This window comes from Bufo gargarizans, chromosome 2 (assembly GCF_014858855.1).
Source record: "Bufo gargarizans isolate SCDJY-AF-19 chromosome 2, ASM1485885v1, whole genome shotgun sequence".
NCBI lineage: Eukaryota > Metazoa > Chordata > Amphibia > Anura > Bufonidae > Bufo > Bufo gargarizans.
The window spans coordinates 485889566-485913489 of record NC_058081.1 but is presented as its reverse complement, the minus strand read 5'-3'; the positions used below and the strand labels follow the sequence as shown (position 1 = coordinate 485913489).

Here is a 23924-nt window from a genome sequence, read left to right as displayed (position 1 = left end):
CACCCATGCTCTACCAGCCCTCCATTCAAACTTTGCGATCATACAGTAATCATTCATTTATCCCCTTTCCTGGGAATAGGTGCTAAATCCTGTGGATAAGTAATATGCCCATAAGGCACTGTTTCATGATGGTGGCTTAGGTCTCTACTATAGAAAAGTTACAAGCGTAGATCTCTTTGGATGCCATAAACTATCTCCACCTTCTTGCAGCCACAGATCCTGAGATCAGCAATTCCAGCCTCTTTTTTTACATAGCATATATAATAACATAAACACAATAGACATGACCTCTTTCTTGAGCCTTGACTCTCACGTATAGATGAGCTGTATACTGTGTTTTGCCTTTAACCAGATATTGCCCAAAAGGACATCAGTACGGTCACACTGTATGTTAGCCTCATTTGCTGTGAAGGTTAATTGTGTCAGGCTGCAATGCTCACAGTACATGGTGCACATTACACGGATTTCTGTTTGCAATGTAATTTTCCTTAAGAAAGTTTTTTTCTTTCTTCTTTTGCATGGTTTATAACAATGCCTCACGCTTCCCCCCACTGTAATTGCTGCAGTGAATATAACTATCTGCATACAGATCTAGGATTTGGCTTTGTCACAATCCCTCACCTTGGGGGAGAGAAGCACTCCCTCCTCCTCCTCCTGCTCTACCCTAGCCTGTCTGACAGGAGCTGGGCTCACAGGACACACCTCTCCTGCCAGCAAGCCTTGTGCTTCTACCTGTTCGACTTCCACTGTAGGACACTCTTACTACTGTACCAGGCATATTTTAATTCAGTAGAGACATGGAGCAGAGGACTTTCCTACATCTTAGGGGAGTCAGACACACTCAGTCTATGACTGCTGAGGCCTAATTCACCCTCAAAAGAGCCAATCCCCTTAAGGTAAGTGACAAAATTTATTTTTATTTGCAGAAAGTAACCTTGCTGATAGAAGGTGCTTGGGTAGGAAAGAGTTAGCTCTAGTGCATGTTGCAAAAGACACAAAAGCATTAAAACAGGAACGTAGGTCAAAAAGTAAAAAGAGTATAGCAAAACAAAGGGATAACAAAAGAGAAGCTTATAACAATAGGACTGTGCCAGAAGGCACAAGTGAGAGAATACCAGGAAAAAAAGGAGAAATAAATTGGTCATTATTAGTGCTGGTGGGAGTCCTACAGCAGTGGAGGATGTATATCCTTAAAATGCAGAAACATTCAAAGGGAACTTGAGTAAAGACTTTAATGATTCCATTACACAAATAACCCTGGCATTGTTAAGGATTGTGGATAGTCTTAGCTCCAGACTTAAGCACCCTACAAAGATTTAGGAGCTCCTCATGGATGTTGAATGAAGTATGAGCTAGAAGCTTGAGGTCTTCTTCTGGTTTGGCAGAGGAAATGTATATGTCGGACATCTATGTATAATTTTAGGAATAGTGTACTGACAGGTACACCAGAAAACCATCTGGGCACATGACATGACTAATGTCCGCTTCCAACTAAGTTTGTCTTTCTATGAACCTTGGTAAATATTAATTAAGAATATGGGAACTGACCAAACCTGCTAGTGGCATTCTGGATCTTTGTGTTGCAACTGTCGCTTCTGCTAAGGAACGTGTCTCGGAGCTGATGAGCAATGTCTGAGAATGCCCTTGGTAATTTGGATAATGGTTATGAGATTTTGATGTTGCATGTGGAAAAAATGTTGTTGGGTAATACAGTATATTAGAATAAGTTGCTCTTAGATATAAGGTGGTTGCTTTGGCAGATCAAACATGCAGGAGGTGTGACTTGATTAGACTTTTACATAGTTTTTTTCCCAAGTTTTACTAGAATGATGTATGGTCTCAGGAAGATAGCCAGTGGAGCACACTCAACAATATCTGTACATTGGGTGATATAGTTTCCAGTAGTCAGGCTTTAACAAAATGTTTCTGGTGTATTAGTGAAGCAGAACTTTTGTAGGTCCTGTCTCTCCTTGTTTAGTATAAAGGTTGTGGGATTTTTTTTATTTCTTTTAAGCTCACAGAGTCATCAAAGAAGAAGCAGATAGGGACTTTTGATAATCTGTGTTTTTCATTATACCAAGATGGGAATTATAAGGTTTCTTGAGTGTTATATGTTATATGTACAAGCCACAGTGTGACATGGATTTTTGTCCTTTCCCATAACCGCACATGCACATAAGAGGCGTGTTGTATTATCCTCAATAAGGTGCTCATAAGACTGCAATGGGACACCACTGTACCCCTTCTATTTTTTCAGAGGTTTACTCTATAGGGTTTGCGGTGTGCTCCATCACATATCATATCATGCAGCTGCTCTTTCTTCTCGGGGCACCACATGGGGTACATGGCTCCACCATGCACTCCATGAGCCACCAAAGTCTTGTACGTGAGTGTCAATTGCCTAATAAACAAATATAAAAGTAATAGCAAAAATCTAAAAAGGATAAATGCACATCTCTACTCAATAAAAAATACACAGTACTATAGTTGAAATGCACAGTACTACTTACACTATGACTCGAGGTCTTAGCACTTGATTTATGAGATATAAAACATATCCATGAGACATCGGTAATTTCCTGTTATGTGCAGGATGACGTTTGATATTTTTTTTTACCTATTCCAATGCTGTGTTTTTGCACAGCACTACTTCTCTTGATTGATATGTTAAGTATTGTTCTCTGCCTTTCTTACTCTACAAAAGTTAATGCACTCCAGGGTCAATTTTTGAATACAGACAATGTTTGCAACGCCCTATTTTAATGGACATGTCAATCAACAAGTGTTCTATGTCTATAGCTTGCCATGCTTGCATGTCAGGGTTACCAGAGGTCTATAGTCTTTTTGACTATAGTGCTGTATTATTATACATGTAGCAAGTGATAGTAAAAGTGAATGGTGGGTTCTTTTGGTACATTAGTAGCAGAGAATGATGTGAGTATACAACACTGCAGAATATGTTTGTGCTTTATGTAAAATGTATTAAACTGTGTTTTTGTGTTTTTTGACTTGTGTGTGTGTGTATATATATATATATATATATATATATATATATATATGTATATATATATATATATATATATATATATATCACCCCAAATAAGGCTAAATTCACCTCACTGGTAACCTGATCCAGCAGGCTGTTCCAGCAGAGAACAGCCTGCCAAGTTCACCAGATACTGCTGCCGGATACACCGCCGGACCACAAAAACAATAATGGGATTTAGGAATATTTTAATTTTTTTTATGGCTGAAGCCCAGCAGTCATGTCAGAAAGCGTCCAGACTGATCCCATTATAGTCTATGTGGTCCAGCAGTGAAGGCAGTATCCAGCAATGCCGAATCCCGCGAACTCTGGCAGGCTGTTCTCTGCCAGATCAGGTTACTGGTGATGTGAACGTAGCCTGACACGAGCATGTCCTGGTCTATATTGTTACATTAGTACAATAAACATCTATTATGTGAGTGGGCACCACCAGATTTATGCTGGGGCTCACACCAATGTGACCCAGGGTGATACATTGCCAAAAAAAACTATTGTTGTTGCCACATAAAGATCTTATCACCCAACAAACAAGCGTTTTCTCGTTTGTCGGGTGATTTGAAGCACCAGCTAGTTATTACCAATATATGGCCTTATCCTCAGTCCACCTCTGCCAAACACCTCTTATGCTGGCTTATCTCCCTGAGAACACATTGAAATCCAACATGCCTGACCCTTCTTTCCCCCGACACCTGTCGTTGAGTGAGAGTTGGGATACCCCCATTCACATTAGATGGTTGGTCATTCCTGTACAAGGTGCAACATACAAACTTCAATAAGCTCTTACAAAGCGATTCTATTAAAATGTCATGCCTGACCCTTCTTTCCTCCGACACCTGTCATTGAGTGAGGGTTGGGATAGATGGTTGGCCATTCCTGCCATTGCCTGATATACTTCTAATGTGCATGGCCAACCTAAGTCTAATGTATCTACTGTACTTTAGAGTTTTTAACAGTTATCCAATGTGAAGAAAATCATTACAGTGTCAAGAACCGAGGGGTGAAAACAACTAATGAATAAAAAAATGTGATTGGAATCCCTGATGGGAAAGTAGTATTCACTTTATAATATCTGATTATTCAAATGTAGTAGAGCTAATTTTGCTATTTAGCATAGCTCATTGTGGTAACACTATATGCTATCTAAAGTTTTATATAGAACTAGGGGGTGCAGCTAGGCATGGCTGGCATGACATGTGGCCCAAATGCTAGCTCCTAGAACTTGTGAGACACTCTGCCTTAGCCAGGGTCTTTAGATACAGGGCTAAGGCAGCAACCTGAATCTCTGCCCCAGGCGAAGAACAGTCTAGCTACTGCATGATGTACAAATAGGGCAGCTATAAAGTTCTGAGTTACAAATTTTTACTCTGCTACATTTATGTGGTAAAGTTAATGCACCTGTACAAGGTGCACCATACAAACTTCAATAAGATCTTACTAAGTGATTCCATTAATTCCATTAAAATGTCATTATTTTACCTACCATGGTAATTGCATCTACCCATCCCCCACCATCACAAAAGGGTGTTGACAATAAGTAGTAGGGGGTGTGAATGTGGTCAATGGAAAACCAAAGTATACTTAAGGAGAGAGGGAAAGAAAAAAAAAACTTGAGCCGTGGAGGACGTGGGGGAAGGGCAGTGTATAGGACTCAATGCCAGGCCGCATGTGTTGGGATGGGACTGAACTCCTACCCCTGGCTTGTGTCAATAAGACCCTACAGATAATCTCCTCATTATGAATTGTTTTGTGTCTCAGTTCACTGGTGAACCCTGCACTTATCTGATGGGGACTACTCGAGAAGATCTCACTGCTCGTGCAAGCCATTGCTTTCTATTCAATAAATAAATATTACAAAGGGTATGGAAATACAGGCAGCATGGACGTCTTTGTTATTTCACTCCGGATGCTCGAGGCTCATGGTGTTGTACTCACTTGTGTATTCTTCCATTAGCCTAGCTAATAAGAGCTATCATATTGCACTTCCCTTTATGATTGTGTTTTCCCAGGTAATCTAGATGTGTCTGGGTTGATGTAAGGAAGTATTTCACACTGGTAGATAGATACTTACACCTTTCAGCGCCAAAAAAGTGGTAGATAACTTGCCAAAGACTTTCAATTTCTGTTGGCAGATCCCATTGATTTCAGTGAAATTGGCCCATAAGTCACTTCTGTAGGGTCTGCCATGTTATCTCTTGACAACTACCATTGGGGGACACAAGGAGTGGTTGGGTTTTTACCTTTCTGAGATGGCATCATATGGAGTCTGGCAAAAGCTGAATAATAAGGCTAGGTTCACATCTCTATTGTGTACTCCGGTTGTCTGTTTCGGCATAGTTGGACACCGCCGGATCCCCTTTCACTCTAATGGGATCCAGCAGGTTTCTGACATAAATACCAGCTTTCTTCTGGAGAAATTCAGCTGCATTTGGTAATTTTAGTGAATGGTGATCCAGCGGTGTCCAGCTATGCTGGATACGGTGTAGTCCTGTAGGCAGTTCCTCTGCCGGAAAAGATTATTGGAGTACACAATGGAGATGTGAACGAAGCATAACAGTATCCAAGTGTCCAGCAGACGATAGCCAATTTGAAGTTGATGGCAATTACCTGCCACTAGGATTTTTTTTCTTATAAGCTGATTTTCAAATAACCTATTACATCTTTTCGATGATATTTCCTTTGTATTTTTCTGCCATCAATCTTTTATGATTTTATTTAAATATTGTTAATGGTTTCTGGATCTTTAGAGAGGTGACTAACCTGCTGAAATGTAGACAACAAGGACTTTACTTGTAAATGGACTGACAATAATCACAATATCTATAGGGATAACTATACATATTTTAAGATCTATTTTGATTGGAAATCCCCTTTACACTCAGGGTCAGGATATACAATGTCATTTGCAACACTAGCCCTTTTTCTGACATCTACACAGATGAGTTCCCCACAACAGCTCTGAGATGTCAGTGATTAACGACATCTTTAAAATGTTTTTTTTTTGTGACACGTTTGGTCGGCTGCTTTGGTTCCAACAAGCAAACCTTGCCCCTATACTGAAATGGTACATGTTTTTGTACCATAGCAACTAACTGACAAGACATAACCCCCACTGTGCTTTTTCATAAAACAACCTCTGTGCAGGTAGCAACAAGGCTCACATGATTAGCCCAAGAAAATGTATGACTTTAAATGGCTAAGAGAGCATCGCTCTCTAGAATACAAAAAATGCTGAATATTATTTGTTATCTAATCCTATCAAGTTGTGAACAGTTTTTGTTACTGACAACCAATATGACCTACTCCCACAGGGGTTGTCTATCTGCTTTCCCAGTGGAAAATGAAACCACCACTAGGAGAACATACTATATGGGCAAATGTTTGCATGTGCACAGGGGCCTAGTTGGTAGAACCACCCCCTGCCACTTATGTCACCCAAACCCACCAATTTCAGCAGGACCAAAAGACCATCTAATGTGTATTTTGACTCTCCATCAGTGACAGATATTTAGGAAGATAAGGATTAGGCAAGTTCTCTGCAGAATTCTTTGAAATTAAATGTATTATAACATAATGACAGTCCATTCTGGCTCATAGAGGAGGGTCCTAAGTGGTTCTTAATTAGACAATCCCTTTAAGAAACTGGTCAAAGGCAAGGAGATGTCTCACCAATAACATCTGTCAATGGGGCATAGAGAAGCTATTCTGCCTTTCTATGAGAAAAGACATGGACCAATTACATTTCTCTGAGAATTACAATATGCTGTAAATCTCTTTTAAAGGCTCGCAAGAGCTTCTGTTTGTAGTGCTCATTATCATCCCCTACATGGTCCAATTAGTGGCCCTAAAGTCCCATCAGAAAAGTCAGGCAGTGTGTGGCCATCTTATGTCAGACACTCATGTATTATTGCAGTTAAACAAAAGTCCAGTTTACTAAATTGTGTGATTTTATTGCCCCAATCAGTGCCAGGCTTGGGTTTCTTAGGCCCACCAGATGAAATAATTCCAAGGACCCACCCTCCATCTGTACAGAACATGTGCACCACCACTTTTAATGACATCACAACCTTTGTTGCTATTATTTCAAATACAGGACTTAACTTCAGTAAGGAATAGGTTTTTTGTGAATCTTCCCATAAGTAATAGACCTTAGCAGCAAGTGATACACCCCTAACTCCCCTCCACACTGGGTTGCTTTCAGCTGGGTCTTGGAAGCAAATAATTGTAGACGTACTGGAGATCCCCTAGTACTCTGGTAAGCCAATCCAACTTCAGTCCCAATAACCTAACATCTAAGATGAATTTTGACAAAGGTATCTAATAGCTACATCCCATTGGGGTAACTGTCTATGGCCATGCTGGGCTCAGACATAAAACCATTTTAATTAATTTTAGAGTTATCAGATTAGTAGGAATCTCCCCAAATAAAAGTTTGTACATCATGTTTTACTGTCATCTCAGTAATCTGTCCGAACCCGTTTAGCAATTCAACTTGTATATTTCCATATCAGGTCTTCATATGCCATTTCCATGTAAACAGATCATTAGCACAACTCTATGATCATTAAATGTAAAGTGCTTGATCTTAAGAAAACTGTGTCTGATTATATTATGACTTTTAGAAATTTCAAAGCTGATGTAAGGTTGATTCCTCTATAATTTATTCTCTCTAATGTGAGGTGACACATGAGTCATGATCCCTGCACCTTTAAAATTACAGCATAATTTGTGTTTGTACTCTGTGATCTATATCTTTTCATTAGGCTTGTCATCGTATATGACCAAATGCTTGTTTTTTATTATAATCTTAGGCTACTTTCACACTGGCGTTTCTGGGTCCGCTTGTGATATCCGTTTCAGGGCTCTGACAAGCGGCCCAAAACGGATCAGTTTAGCCCCAATGCATTCTGAATGGATAAGGATCCGTTCAGAAGGCATCAGTTTTGGCTCCGTTGCACTTCTATTCTGCTCTGGAGACAGACACCAAAACGCAGCTTGCAGCGTTTTGATGTCCGCCTGACGATGCGGAGCCAAACGGATCCGTCCTGACTTACAATGTAAGTCAATGGGGATGGATCTGTTTTCCCTGACACAATATGGTGCAATTAAAAATGGACTTAGACTTTTTTGGAATGAATAATGCAAACGGATCCGTTCTGAACAGATACAAGCGTTTGCATTATGGGTGCGGATCTGTCTGTGCAGATACAAGATGGATGCGCACCGAACGCAGGTGTGAAAGTAGCCTAAGCAGTCATCAGATATACTAGTTTAATCGAACAAATCATTTACTACCAAGTCTTCAGTTTTACTAACTATATGCAGATGTAAAGCTTAAAACTATCAGTTTGGATTATTTTTAATAATTTCTAGGGACAGGGATGTTAAACATTCTTGTAATGTACTTTATTACTGACAGATGTTTCTTTGTACTAGAAAACAGGGCATAATAGTCTTCTAAAAAGCTCTAATGGAGAATTGCTGAGGAGTCAGTCTTCAGCATTTTACTGAGCGCTGAAGACCCCTGTTTGTAACATACAGAATTTTCCAGCCTGCCTCGTCACTACTCCAGTCCATCACTACGTATATGTGCCCATCACATTCCTATCTGACTTGTAGCACATAGGTGTCTTCAGGACTCAATAGCACTGAAGACTGAAAGCAGGCTGTCCTTAGCGGACAGCTTTGCTAAGAAGACTCTTTGAACCAAAATGACAGTTACACTTTAAATCCAAGTGTAACTGATGATAACCTCAATATTCCGATGCAGGAAGCTGAGATATGTTTCGTGGGATCCTCAAACTCTAGAGCTGACGCTATGGTTGTGACATGTAGAGAAAACTCACCTCTGAAACTTACTTAGAGGGGATTGCATGGATGGTTGTATGGACACCTTAAGTTTGTCTCAAATCTCCTATTTGATGTTCCACTTCCTCTAAACTCAAAACATCATTTTGTACGACCTAAAGGGAATGTTCGTTCATGTGCTAGAGTTAAATCTAGTCCTCCTGGTCATAATTACACTACCCAAATTAGGAAAACATTATCAAAGGGTAGAAGATCAAAGGAAGAAGGGAACACCAAATCCTCTAGTAGGAGATAAGGTGAGGCTGGGCAAAGCTCATTTAACAAATTCAGGTCCGGCTGAGTCTGTTTAATGACCTTTGCTTGATCATGAAGAAAGATTGCAATGCAACAGTGAATAATTCAATCAATATCCTCACACAGAGCCGGCATACTAATGTTCAGGAACGTTGTAGTATGACATATTACTACTACTGACACCATATTCTGCTGAGAAAAAAAAGAAAAATACCTAATAGACTATTGGATTTGGAGCCCAGGACTTTCCAAAATAGTCCAAAAATGGTATCAACTTATTAATATGGTCTTCAGCCTTTTCAATGTATATACAATGTTTGTGATTGTAACTCTTCATCGCGTCCATTTCTTCCCTTCCCATATCCCTTCAGCTATTCCCAGTGTATTCATCTTATGTAATGATTGGGTCACATTTGCATATAACTTTTGTTGCAATCACTTGTTCAAGTTGAAGGTTCAGGTTAATTAAAGGGGTTGTCTTCTGAGACAATGATAGGACATGCCCCCATTGTCTTATAGGTGCGGGTCCCACCACTGGGACCCGTACCTATATCGGGAACAGAACCTCCCGAAGTGGGGGCTGGAGAACTCCAGCCTGGCCACCATCAACTGCTCTCTCATAGAAATGAATGGGAGGGCACCGCGCATCACAGGCCACTGCTCCTATTTACTTCTATGGGCCAGACGGAAATAGCTCAGCCAGCACTCGGCTATTTTTAGCAGCCCTATAGAAAATGAATGGAGGGCGGCTGTGCATGCGCATTGCGCCCTCCACCACTTTCCGGGCTCCATTCTCAGTCACACCGCTGGGACATGCACCTATCAGACAATGGGGGCATATCCACCTGATATTTGGTTTTACATACACATTGTAGATTTAAAGGGAACCTGTCATGTGGATATTTGATTATAATCTAACTAATTACATACAACCATTAACTACTAAAAAGTGCCTTAGATGTATTCACTTACTGGTGTGACAGGTGGTTACCTCATAATATACACACAAAGATGCCGCATGCCACATGCTAATGAGCTGTTTCGAGTCCGGCGTGAGGTCATCGAGTCCAGCGTATATTTAATTCAGAGCTATAGCCACTCCCCTGCCCACCTGCTGCTGATTCATATGGAAAATAACTGTCATTCAGCAGCAGGTGGGCAGGGAGAGTCAGGAGCTCATGAATATTTATGACTCATCATTATCAGCTGGAGCTTTTCAATACAAGATGTTGGCAGATTGACTGGGTCAATTAAAGAAAGTGACCCAGCATTTTGATAAGCAAATAAGTCACTTATTTATGTTGCCCTTAGTTAGGACACCATAAAACTGGTGACAGGTTCCCTTTAAGACAAGTGATAACGTCATCATCTTGCCTGGTACGTGCTGGCAGTGGGCATACTAACATCAGGCTTACACCCGTCACGAATCCTCGTCATATAGCTTGTTTTTTGATTGCCAATACCTGTGGCGACAAGACTTTTGACTTGCCTAATTTGTGTGCTTGGGAATCAACTCAGGTCTATGCTTGTTAATGTTACCCGCCAAACATATTATTCCGTAAAGAACGGACACAACATATTGTGCCAGTACAGAGACAGGTGCGTATACACAGCAGAGCGCCTATATAACAACAAAACAGTTGAAGCACTTAAAAGTAACATTTCTATAACAGCGGTGGACATCGGAGACCAGCCATTGCTTTAAGAGAGATTATCAACATTTATAGGAAACTAAATTCTTCTTAATATCGCCACCATATACAGTACACTAGCTAAAAGCCGGCCAAACCTGATGATTTTAGCTGACAAATGTAACATGAGGTTTCCTGTGCCTGTCTGCCGCCTAATGGCAGATATACAATCTGACGTCATGGTCCTTCATAACCTCAAGAGATAAACTACTGTTGACACTGAAATACACATGTATATGGTAGAGAAAGGAGAATTAGCTGTTCTGTCTATACCTTGAGCATGGCCAACTTGACTTGAAGTGATGGGTGGTCAGAGACAGATTGGTTGCTAAGGAAACCTTGCCTGACAGCATTGCAGTTGTTAGGCAGGATATCCGTAATGCCCTAACAACCAGTTTCAAGTGATGTGTTTTCAAGAATAAGAAAAAAGAAACATAACCACTCATGTCCATGGGCTGTATCTAGTATTGCATCTCAGCTTCACTTGCAAACACAAGACAAACTTTTTTTTTTATAATGGAAAACTGTCAGTGATCAAAAAGTGTTACATATCACTTATAACTTATATACAGGAACATATCTGACCTGTAGCTGCTTGGGGTTTGTGCAAGGAAAGAACTTCTATTCCAGATTCCAGGTTGTCACATTTGATGTACAGATGTTGGTATCAGCCTCTCTACCATTGACAGTCTTCAAGAGTACCTGAAGATTGATTGTATAAGTTCCAGTCCTTACCAAACATTTCCATCTCTTTTTCATGACAGCAGTTTAAGGGTACTTTAACACTTGAGGCAGAGGATTCCGGCAGGCAGTTCCATCGCCGGAACTGCCTGCCGGATCCGTCAAAACGTATGCAAACTGATGGCATTTGTCATACGGATCAGAATCCATATGACAAATGCATTGAAATGCCGGATCCGTCTCTCCGGTGTCATCCGGCATTTATTTTTTTCACATTTTTTTCGGTCTGAGCATGCACAGACCGCAATGCCGGATCCTTTTTGCCGGAACACTCGGGGACGGATACGGCATTAATGCATGTCATTGGGAAAAATGCCGGCAAGTGTTCCGGAATTTGAAAAGGCAAAAAGACTGAACTGAAGACATCCTGATGCATCCTGAACAGATTGCTCTCCATTCAGAATGCATTAGGATAAAACTGATCAGTTCTTTTCCGGTATTGAGCCCCTAGGACGGACCTCAACACCGGAAAACAAAAACGCTAGTGTGAAAGTACCCTTAGCCATCTTCAAAGTTAAGATCAAGTACAGGATAGTCAGTCAAAGATGTTATGACCCTTGGAGGAGATTTTTTTTCAAGTAAACTAATGTTCACCTGTTTCACAGAAGTCCTTGCAGAGAGAACCAAGTGTATACTTTATATGTTAGGGTGTATAGGACCGTGCTTCAAGTATATGGGTGAGCAGTGGTGTAGCTAGAAGGGGCATGTGATCTGGGCATTTGGTGTCGGTGGTATTTCCATAAGTCATTGTTCTTTTGGCAGGGCATTTAGGTTATTAAATTTGTAACCCTCTTTAATAACAGTAGGTTTATTAAAGGAGCTTTCGAGGACCAGGAGTGCTTTATAGATATTAGCATCCTCAATGGTGCTCACAATCTAAGTTCCCTATCAGTTTGTCTTTGGAGTGTGGATATCCAAACTCCAACTGTCCCCAATGGGGCTCACAATCTAAGTGCCTTATCAGTACCCAAAGGAAACCCACATACAAACTCCATGTAGATGTTGTCCTTGGTCGGGATTTGAACCTAGAACCCCATCGCTGCAAAGCACCAGTGCCACGGAGACACTGTGCTGCCCATATCCTCAGGATAGGAAATCAATATCAGATCAGTCTGACTCCCAGGAACCCTGCAGATCAGCTGTTGGAACAGGCCGCTGTCTCTAGTGCACGTTTCAGCCTCTTCCTAGGCCAGTAATGTTACATTCATCAGTCATATGGCTGTGGCATGACTGCCAAATAAATGGGTCTGAACTGCAATACCAAGTACAGTTGCTATCCAATGGATGGCGCTGTGCTTAGTAAACCTCACAGGAGCCTCATGAAACAGGTGATCAGTGAGAGTGCAGAGGGTTGGACCCCCACCAAGCTGATATTGATGACCTAACTTTAGGATAGTCCATCAATAACATCTCAAAAAGCCCTTTAACACGTAATATTGTAGGTATTTACAACATCTTTAGGCAAAGCCTTTAGTGGTCATCTAGATGTAATCTGTACCCTTCCCTTGGTATCAATATCCTTGTACACCCTCACCTTAGCTGATCTCTTCTAACATAGATCAGGCAAGTAAATAAAATTTGATAGGTGACCATGACAGAAACTGATTTTGAGAATTCTAAGTTTTAGGATATTAGATCGCTAGATAATCAAGTGGACTAAGAATAAAGGATATATGAGATTAAAGGGATTGCACAAAATTAAAAAGCATGGCTGCTTTCATCCATAAAAAGGCACTACACATGTTCACAGGTTGTGTTTGGCACTGCAGCTCATCCTTATTCACTTTATCAGAACTGAGAAGCAATAGCAGATACAAACAATGGACATTGTGGCACTGTTTCTGGAAGAAAGCAGCCATGTTTTTGTAATTCTGAACAACCCGTTTAAGAATGTGTGAAGTCGTAGCTCATTAAAGCACATATGAGGCGCCCATCCATTAAAAAATGACCTTATCAAAGTTCATCCAATTTTGAGTATTTATCTAAACTGTCTGACCATCGTGAAGGACTGTCCGAGTCCATAATTTTACTAATGCACTGTTACTTTAGATTGAGAACAACTTAATTAGAATGGAAATAGCCTACGTGTCTTATATCCATTGAAGCTATACGCTCACCTTTACACCACTCATCATGTAGTTAGAGGGTCATGATTAGTGAGCATCTAGAGGTAACTCATTCCAACACGTGCCATCACTGAACCTGCTCATTCTGTCAAGAACATCAAAGTAACTAGTTTTTCCGTAAATTCTCCTCCCCAGCCCCCCTGCTTCTCTTGTCCTATAATAAAGATTTGGCGTTGCCTCCTATTCCTCAGTGACCCCAGGCAGAATGACTGCAATAAAAAGGCTGTGTAACCAGAGAATTTGCTCCCAGCATGTCTATAAAAGCAAGAGGCGTGTGCTTACAGGTTTTACTAGGCTAGTTTTGGGAAGCTTGTGGTTTGGGCTGAGTGACACTTTCATAATGCTGGGTACAGGAGCAAGGAGACAGGGTCAAGCTGGCCTCATGTTCTAGAATACCTCGTCTTCTGTAGTGCGAACATGTAGTAATCCTTTATTCTTCTATAGAGCACTCACTGGGCGTTAAGTGTTACAAATGAAGATGTCACGCATCAAGCATGTCTGGGAAAAACGGACAGAGAAAAATGTTGCCGAGTTAGGCATTTCTCACTGATCTAGGTCTTACTTGTAGCCTAAACTGAGACAATATTCATTAGAAAGCAATTTGTTTATATCAATAGGATAAAGAAAAAAATAACCCAGACATAAAGAGCTATAGACTTTAGACTTATCAAAGACCTAGAGGCTATTATTGCAATTTAACCAAAAATGGGATAACAGGAAAATCTATCGATCCTACTCTATGTGGTGTAACAAGTGGGGGAAATCAGGGGTGTAACAAGCGGAGGAGCTGGAGGGACATGTGCTTAGGGTGTTAGATGCCAGATGGGCACCAAGAAATCACTGTCTTGGTCGGTATTTACAGATAGATAGATATACTTTTAAAAAAGAAGCAGTGTGGCATTTAGCTTATCAGCACATGTTCGCTTCTCTCACCATTGGCAATCAGTTGCTGAACACTAGGGAAAGATGAGTCTAAGTCCGAATTTCTCCTGCAGAAGCCACAGCAGGGGAAATGTAGTATTACGTGCCAGCCTTTCACATGAATGCTCATCCATGTAATGCATGCATGCATTAGGTTTGCCAAATTGGCTTTCCATTCTGACAGATGGAGGTCCTCAGGGGCGTAGCTAAAGGCTCATGGGCCATGGTGCAAGAATTTAGCTTGGGCCTCCCTTCCCTCAGAGCTTTGTGGCCAGGGAAGCAAAGTTTATTTGAATTGAGTGGCACAAAGTTCAAAACTTGGTCCATGTCCTACCATTACCTTGTCTTTGTCTTCCATTAATTTGTTCTTCTCAGGACAGTAAAAGTGCTGTATAAGCAATAATTTCTCTACTGGATGAAATTTTACCCCTGAGCAACTACTGCTATCATTTATCATCTGGTGATCAGCTTCATCAGTTGTCAACAGTGACTTCACCGATCCCTGAATGAGCTGGTACTGGTCTGCAATGAAAGCATGACTGTACATGTTCTTTTGAACTTGGACATCTGAGAAAGCCTGCACCCAGTGGACAACCCACTAAGAGATCTATAGGACAGCCCCGTCTTGACATCATTGTGTGATGTCAACCGATTTAACAGTCCTTTTTAAAAATCTAACACATAGACTCATATATTGACCATATGTGCTGAAATGGTCAGCGTGTAAGAAGTGGCACATTCTCTGGTTCTTAGCTATTAGTAACAACTGGCCTGGGTGTAAGTATGTATTTCTTAAACTACAACTCCCACAATGCCCTGCGTAGGCTGATAGCTATAGGTTGCTCGGGCATGCTGGGAGTTGTAGTTTTGCAATAGCTGGAGGGCCGCAGGTTGAGCATGCCTGCTCTAGACTGTTGCAAAACCTACATATGAAACTCAACACTGTTTCTTTAAAAATAAGTATATGGAATAATTCATCTATACTGTATATTGTAAATTGAGTTTCTATAAGGCCTTGGTTCCCCAGCCATGCACAGCTATACAAAGTAACAGTGTCAGACATAGATATTAGGAGGCTCCTGTGCAAGAAAAGAACATAGGCGTATTAGTGTTCAATGGCTACAGTAGTTTATCAAGAGCAAAGAGCTCATCATAGCCCTCTATACATCTAACAACAACTCTCTATATAGTCAGTCCTTCATCTATTGGATTAGAATCCATAGATTGAGATAGAGTGATAGACTAGATAGATAGATAGATAGATAGATAGATAGATAGATAGATAGATAGTTTGCCTTTGTAAATGCTTAGAAGGCTGGAAAAGATAAATGAACAATATAAATTCCGACTTGCACAACTTGTCAACAAGATAGATTTGCTAGCAATTCATGGGCAGATCATAGTGAAGAGTGTGCTTCATTGAAGGAACACACCTGGCAATCATAGGGAAAGAATACACGTCCAGTTCAGTCTGTAATGTTTGTTTAATAATGTGCAGTATGTTTAATAGGTTCACAGATGTGTGTACACTAATACATAACCAGATGACTAATCATTCAACATTGTTGCCGTGGTCTTCAAATTTCTTCACAGGAAACTCTGCATCCTTACTATTCAAACCATCTTCATGAAAGGCCTTAGGGTATGCCAATACATGACTGGATTAGATGAGAGGACTTGTGTAGTGTTATGTTAATTGGTGGGTGGTGCAAGGGTTTCTTGTTTTTTGACTCTTTGTTGCAGTGGTCAGTGGTGAGGAGGTCTTGGTTGGCACTTATTAAGGATGGGGGCAGGGCTCATTGGAGGTATGGGAACTCACTGTCATAAGGAACGTTTGGTGGTTGCTCCTGCTTAGAACAGTTCCAGGGGAAAATGTTCAAAAGGAACCATTGGTGGTGTACCCTGCCATATTTGTCAACCCTGATATGTAATGATTAGGAGTTTTCAATCATATCTGACTTGCAGATGGATATAACTGTATGGACATACAATTCTGTTTAACCTCTTAGATGCTGTGGTGAATAGTAAGACTTTCTCCCACTCTAGCTACATACGGATAGATAGAACTGCCCTTAACAGGAAGGATTAGGAGTGGAGCCCCTAAGGTGGTAGAGAACCTGGGACATGTACGAATAGTGTCCTCCCTATGATCCAGCCCTGCAGATGGGCAAATCTGGCATTTAGAGTCCTTATGTTACCTTATGTACCCACTATTTTAAGCCAAGTATATCACTCCAGTGTCCGAGACACACCAGAAGCAGCGATTATCTTTCGACTGTCTGAATTATGAGTAGGATGCCTCTTTTATAAACAAGACTTGCCTAATGCTGATAAGTAGATTAAATTAGTTATTCACCCTCAGACAACTTGAAGGGTTTTGTTTCTACACACTATTCACTTAATACAGGACTTTATCTATCCTACCTTCTTATCAACCATTATATTTCTATCAGATACAAACATTCAGCATCTCGTGAAATATGATACATCCAGAGATTAATCTGCAACAGAATAATGTCTTTATCTTTCTTCTTACCAGCCGTTGTGGATTTCATTCTGTAAACTAGAATAATAGTTTTTTGCAGAGCTTTATCTATGTCAGGAGAGGTTATCACATCTCTATGGCATGCATAACATGTGAAGATAAATACTCCAGCATTTAACTCTGCATTAATATGTCTGGAACTGTGATTTTCTATTATTAATGTGTATAAATATTCAGCAAATCCCTTCCGTAGCTTTGTATTCAGAATAGTTTCAAACACAGAAGAAGCAAGGCTAGGGAAATTCAGATCCTATACTACTCACCTTACCTGATGAAGAAACTAAAGACCCCCATACACATTAGTGTATTGTCAGATGAACCTGCCAACTGTGGCAGGTTAGGACGACAGTTTAATGTGTATGGGGAGCTCCCAAGGTTAGGGGTATTTGGATATTGTCTGGCAGCGGCTTTCACCCCTCTCCCGATTGAATACACATACAAGTTCGGCTGAGCTGAACATGCATGTGTATGAGAGAGTTGTGAGGGAGTTGGGAGAGATAGCTTTTGGCAAAACGATCATTTAGCCAATTATCTTTAGGTAGTCTCCAAAATTGCCATTTGCCATCATCTTTTCAGTAAAGGTATCAACAACTTAGGATAAGGTTAGAGAGCCATCTGTGGAGTCTCTGGTAGGTCCAGCTTCAGACAGTATAACGGAGCTCAGTCACAACAGGATTCAGAAGGCCTAGTAGCTACGAAGCCCATGAAAACATGAAAGACGATCACATACGGCTGGGGAGGGGTTAATTTTTTGGGGGGTTATTAAAATAGTTATTATCGAGTCCAGTCCAATGGACCGAAATAGAGGACATAACAATCCTGCAGCTATGGTGTAACAATTGTGGTAGCAGGCATTGTAGCTGCTATAGGGCCCAACAGCTGAGATGCAGATATCTATGGTTAAAGGAACTGCTGAGATAAAGTGAAGAGGTAGAATATGTTATTGCTAACAGTGGGTATTGTACTGTTGTGAAGAAGTTTTCTATCGGGCTTCATGATTTCTTGCTACACCTGCAGTGTGCCTGTCTTCTGATATCCATCCACAACAGGGAATGTGAAGTCAAAGAAGACAACTCCATCTGAAGCTGACACTTGACAGGCTCCCCAACGCCAGAGATGCCTATATAAAAGAATGAACTTTTGTGATTGTGTCAATGTGACTTAGCTGAAGGGTTAAGCATCCCATCCAGGATCGGTGGTGTCGTTGATGCAGGCCGTTACTTAGGGAAAGCAGTTGACAGTTAGACTCAGCGGTTATTTTCCTGTATTCACTAGCACATAGATTTGGAGTACGATATAGTAAACATCAAGAAAAATGTGGTATTACATAGCACTCAGTCCTACAAAGTGGGTATTGCTGTTTGCTGAAGCTCTCTACTTTGACTGCAAAATACCCTCTATGATGTCCTAATAAGACATACAGTATGGACAAGGGTCGTTGTCCTTGTAAAGGTGTCACCGATTACCCCATGAAAGAGTGAAATGCTCGTTCATCAGGTAATACAATTGGTCTTGTGGACACCTAAATCATCATTTGTCTGCAGTAGATAGTGCCATCTAAACAGCCTTAGCCATCAGCAAAAAATTATTGTGTATGAGGACTAGCGATGGCATTAGTTATCGCTCCTCCCCATACTGACAAGCAGAAGATTGTCGAGAAGGAACGCTTCCTTCCCGACAATTGTCTGCTCAATTGAGCGGTGTAAAGGGGCCTTAAGGACATAAAGCAAAGGCAAAGAATTTGAAATGTAACAGGGGTGATCTCAAAACCCGTGCTGAACTTTAACATATATTTGGGTACTTAAATTCTACCCTCAGATTTAAACCTTATGGGGGTCCAATGGGCAGACACCGCTATTTACATAGCAGGTATCTATCATCTATCTGTTATGTCCGTGAGGAGTAATTTGTGGACTCAAATGGTCTATGCATTCTTCTTTCCCAATCATACGTGATATGCATCAGTCTGCTTTGCAAAGGTCACAGAGTCAAAAATGAGGCACAGCAAGGGATGGTTTATACATGTCTCAGCCCGCAGAATGCCTATTCACGCCAGTCATTTCATGAAACAGAACAGGGCTCATTAGTGTGACATGGCAGCCTTCATTATAGACTTGAAACTTGTCAAAACTGTAGTGTACAGGTAGTAAAATATTTTATTCCATTCAACTGCTTATTTCCTAATGGCAAAATTGGCACCAGCCTAAAGGCATCTTATTATAGTGGCTGTAGCCTTTACCTGTAAGATGGAAGGATTTAACACAGTTTCTGTGAAAACATATGCATTTTTGACCTATGTCAATTTCAAACTTTTTATTGTGTCATTCAATATAACACATAACAGAATATATATATATATATAGAGAGAGAGAGAGAGAGAGAGGATTCGTTCCCCTTATTATGTTACCTATGTTAAGGAACTGCATGCAGAGTAATTCCCTAATAAATGTCTATTATCAGAATCACCCCATGGGCTGACAATAGAGCAGAGTAAAATTATACTGCATTTGCTACAAGTTAACATGTTTTTCAAGCAGCCGGGGCACATGAGGTATTCAGTTTCAAGAAGCCTGTGAAATCTGCACAGAACTGGTATGACACAATGTTACCTGCTGAAAACAATCTGTTCTGAACATGTCCTAAATATCAATGGTTTCTCAACACAGTTAACATAAGTGATTATTCCTTGTACTGGCCAACCTTATTAGATTTTATAGATATTTAAACTCAGCATATATTTTGTTGGCTGACGTTTGCAAAACTAATGGTAACCATCTGCATCCTGAACTTTACCATCTAGGCCCATACACCTTGAAGAGGTGGCAGCCAAATGCTCATTAAGCCAACAGCTCTGTCTCCCGACTCCCCCATACACATACCTGCTTAGTTTGTCTAAGCATATATGTATGTTTAATGGGGAGAGAGGAGAAAGTGGCAGCCTGACACCTTTGGTGGTGGCCTATATCCCGAGAGAACAAAAGGAACAGGCATTGAAATTAAAAGCACCCGATTCTTCTATCCCCTGATATAATGTGTGATGCCATGTGTGGACATTATTGTCAATCGGCCAACAATACTCTATTTTGTATAAAGGCCTTAACTGGGATCTTAGTTTTCTAGACCTCCCTATTTTTCTTCACCAGCTTAAAACAGTGTGAGTGACAGGAAAAGTAATCGGGGATCATTATATTTCTCCAAGATTACTTCCTGGAGCCTAGTACACATATGAGAGGATATATCTCTTCCAGGAATAGATGGATGAGATATAAGGAATCCAGGAAAGCTGAGTATACCTAGCGATGAGTAGTTTGTTAGGGTCTGTTGTAAGTCCTGTTTTCAAGTCTGGATTTTTATGGAATTGTTGGCAGGTTGGTAGTGGGGCTTCTCATTCCCTTCCTGGCCAGTACAAGTTTTCTTTGAAAACAGTCCAGCTTATTAGTGGGCAATTTGGGTGCAAGCTGTGCACTAGAGAGAGGGCCACCTTAGGAGACAGAACCTGTCTGGAGAGACTGGTACTGTTATTACTATCCTCAAAGTGGACATTTACTCCTACTGTGAAGTAACACACATTATTGTAATTTTGTCCTAGTGGTGGGTAATAAGCTACATTGTATAGTCAGGGAAATGTATATGCTTAGTTAAGCTAGTGCTAAAGTAATCCAGCCGGGTGTTATGGCAGAGGAACATTCTGCCAGAGTTCTCCGGATCTGGAATAGGCTAGATAGTTCCTCATGCCCTCTGCACGTCCTGCCGATTTCCGGCATTTATGCTGGGAAGCGGCTTTGATCCCCACTGGTTCCAAGTATAGGCATTGGGCTCTGGAGGTGCTACACTGGATCCAGAGAACTCCGGTAGGCTGTTCCTTTGCTGGATTGCTTTAGCGCAAGTGTGAAAGTAGCCTTAGCACTCAGTTAAGCAGCAGTTTATCTGAGTTTTGGGCCCAAATGTACAGCCTATACATTTATCTTGCGCAACAAAAATAAAGAACCAACAAAACCCTGTTTGAAAGGGGCTCCTGAGTCACTGTCACTGACTGCATTGGATACATTTTACCTACCGGTACAGAACTAACTCCCACACCTGTATAAATCAAGAACATTTTGGATTACGCAAATTGTAGCAACAGATACCAACCAAGAAATGTATTTAGATCAGGTTGGATGCAGTGCAGCACCCTTATATACACCAAGGGGTGACTCTTGAGTTAACCATAATGAAGGCTCCATACTACTAGGGGTTAGTGTCCCTTTAAGCTGCTATTCTATATTCTAGTAGTTAATGGACAAGATTCTAATCAAATCAAACATATAACTGCAGAAAAGTTTACTCGACTGAACTGAACTTTCAGTTTGTGTGCATTGAATTCTAGTTACATGCCTTGATTTATGTGTAATGCTTCTGAAAAAATAGGCTGTCAAATTCATTTCTGTTAGAGGAGCAAAAAAAGGTTACACTGTGTTCCCAACTAGTTTAAGGAGATTGGTCACTGATGTTTTTTTAATAATTGAAACCAGATTCTGAAACATATTTTGTGTAATCTATTTTTATTTTCTGATCATAGATGTTTTATTCTATTTTCTATACATGATTATGGGAGCAGCCTCCTTGCCTGAACTTCTGTCCAAGGGAGTCTGTCACCTCATTTTCCCCTATTAAGCTTCTAGCAGTATTCTTCTGTACACCAACAGCATTCTAAACATACCTTTACTAGCATGTGTGGGAGTTGCTTGCAGCATAAAATGTTCTATATGTGCTATGCAAATTAGGCCAATTAGTGTCATGAGGGAGGGGCATTATCCATGGTGCATGAAGTCAAGCCGTCCTGTCCTAAATGTACATAGCTCTTCCCCTATTTTCTCTAACGCCCTTTCCCTCTCTCTGCAATGTAATTCATCCCCCTTGGTGAAATGCTGTCCAGTGCCATCTCATTACAATCAGTGGGGGCTTTGGCTTCACAATTTGTAATGCGTGTGCACCATCGGTCTGTCAAGAAGCACTTCAGACCTGTTGGAAGAAGAGGAGTAAAGGCCTCAGTGCCTTCTTGTCAGTGAAGTAGACCATTGCATTTACATGCAGCGATCTCCTCCACTGTATGTGGAGGAGAGATCACTGATGCCATCGGCTCGTCCCCATATACTGTACAATCATTGCTTGCCAGCAGCAGAGTCTGTTTCAAAGGCACAATCTACTGCCGGCAAACGATGATGTAGGTGACCACATGGAAGATCCAATTACCCAATGAACAATCGGGTAATCAGCGGCACCTTTACACCGCTTCCTAGGAACGCTTGTTGGCAATTATCTGGCTGATGCTCAGCCAGTGTAAAGGGGTTTTAATTGTGGACATCAGCTTCACAGCTCCTGTGGAGGCCTGTGGAGCGCTGCTTGACTGTGCATGTGCATTACAAGTTGTGAAACCGATGCCCACATCCACAGCTGTGTTTGTAATGTGCAGGAGCCTGACAGCATTTCATCAAGGGAAATGAATGACGTCACAGGGAGAGAGGACAGGCACTAGTGAGGAGAGGGGAGGATATATGAATGTTTAGGACAGGGGGGCTTGGGCTCATGCTAGGACAGGGGAGCTTGGGCTCATGCATGATGGATAACGCCCCCGTCTGGGAACTTGCATAAAATTATGTTATATGCTGCAAGCTACTCACACAAATGCTAGTAAAGGTATGTTTAGAAGGCTCTTTTGGTGCACAGTAGAACACTGCCAGAAGCTTAACAAGGGAAAATGAGGTGACAGGCTCCCTTTAACAACATTTACATGCTTTAAAGCATCCACATATACCATAGGAACCAGTAGACTGGAAATGTTCACTGTCGGAGTGTTGTTGTAGACATGTTCTGTGACCTGTGAAGGCCGTTGTGCAAGGAGGGGGAATATACAGGTCCTTCTAAAAAAATTAGCATATTATGATAAAGTTCATTATTTTCTGTAATGTACTGATAAACATTAGACTTTCATATATTTTAGATTCATTACACACAACTGAAGTAGTTCAAGCCTTTTATTGTTTTACTATTGATGATTTTGGCATACAGCTCATGAAAACCCAAAATTCCTATCTAAAAAAAATAGCATATTTCATCCGACCAATAAAAGAAAAGTGTTTTTAATACAAAAAAAGTCAACCTTCAAATAATTATGTTCAGTTATGCACTCAATACTTGGTCGGGAATCCTTTTGCAGAAATGACTGCTTCAATGCGGCGTGGCATGGAGGCAATCAGCCTGTGGCACTGCTGAGGTGTTATGGAGGCCCAGGATGCTTCGATAGCGGTTCAGGTCAGGAGAGTTGGCAGGCCAATTGAGCACAGTAATACCATGGTCAGTGGTTTTGGCACTGTGAGCAGGTGCCAGCTCGTGCTGAAAAATGAAATCTTCATCTCCATAAAGCTTTTCAGCAGATGGAAGCATGAAGTGCTCCAAAATCTCCTGATAGCTAGCTGCATTGACCCTGCCCTTGATAAAACACAGTGGACCAACACCAGCAGCTGACATGGCACCCCAGACCATCACTGACTGTGGGTACTTGACACTGGACTTCAGGCATTTTGCCATTTCCCTCTCCCCAGTCTTCCTCCAGACTCTGGCACCTTGATTTCCGAATGACATGCAAAATTTGCTTTCATCCAAATAAAGTACTTTGGACCACTGAGCAACAGTCCAGTGCTGCTTCTCTGTAGCCCAGGTCAGGCGCTTCTGCCGCTGTTTCTGGTTCAAAAGTGGCTTGACCTGGGGAATGC

At 41.1% G+C, this 23924-nt stretch overlaps 1 protein-coding gene across 1 annotated transcript in view; it reads left to right on the top strand.

Annotated features, from left to right (window-relative positions):
* The first annotated feature begins 724 nt into the window (after nt 1-724).
* Nucleotides 725-23924, top strand: part of FAT2 (FAT atypical cadherin 2) — an 83337-nt gene continuing 60137 nt past the window's right edge. Inside the window, 1 exon segment of the mRNA XM_044281172.1 lies at nt 725-896. The gene's annotated coding sequence lies outside the window, so the exon portion shown is untranslated.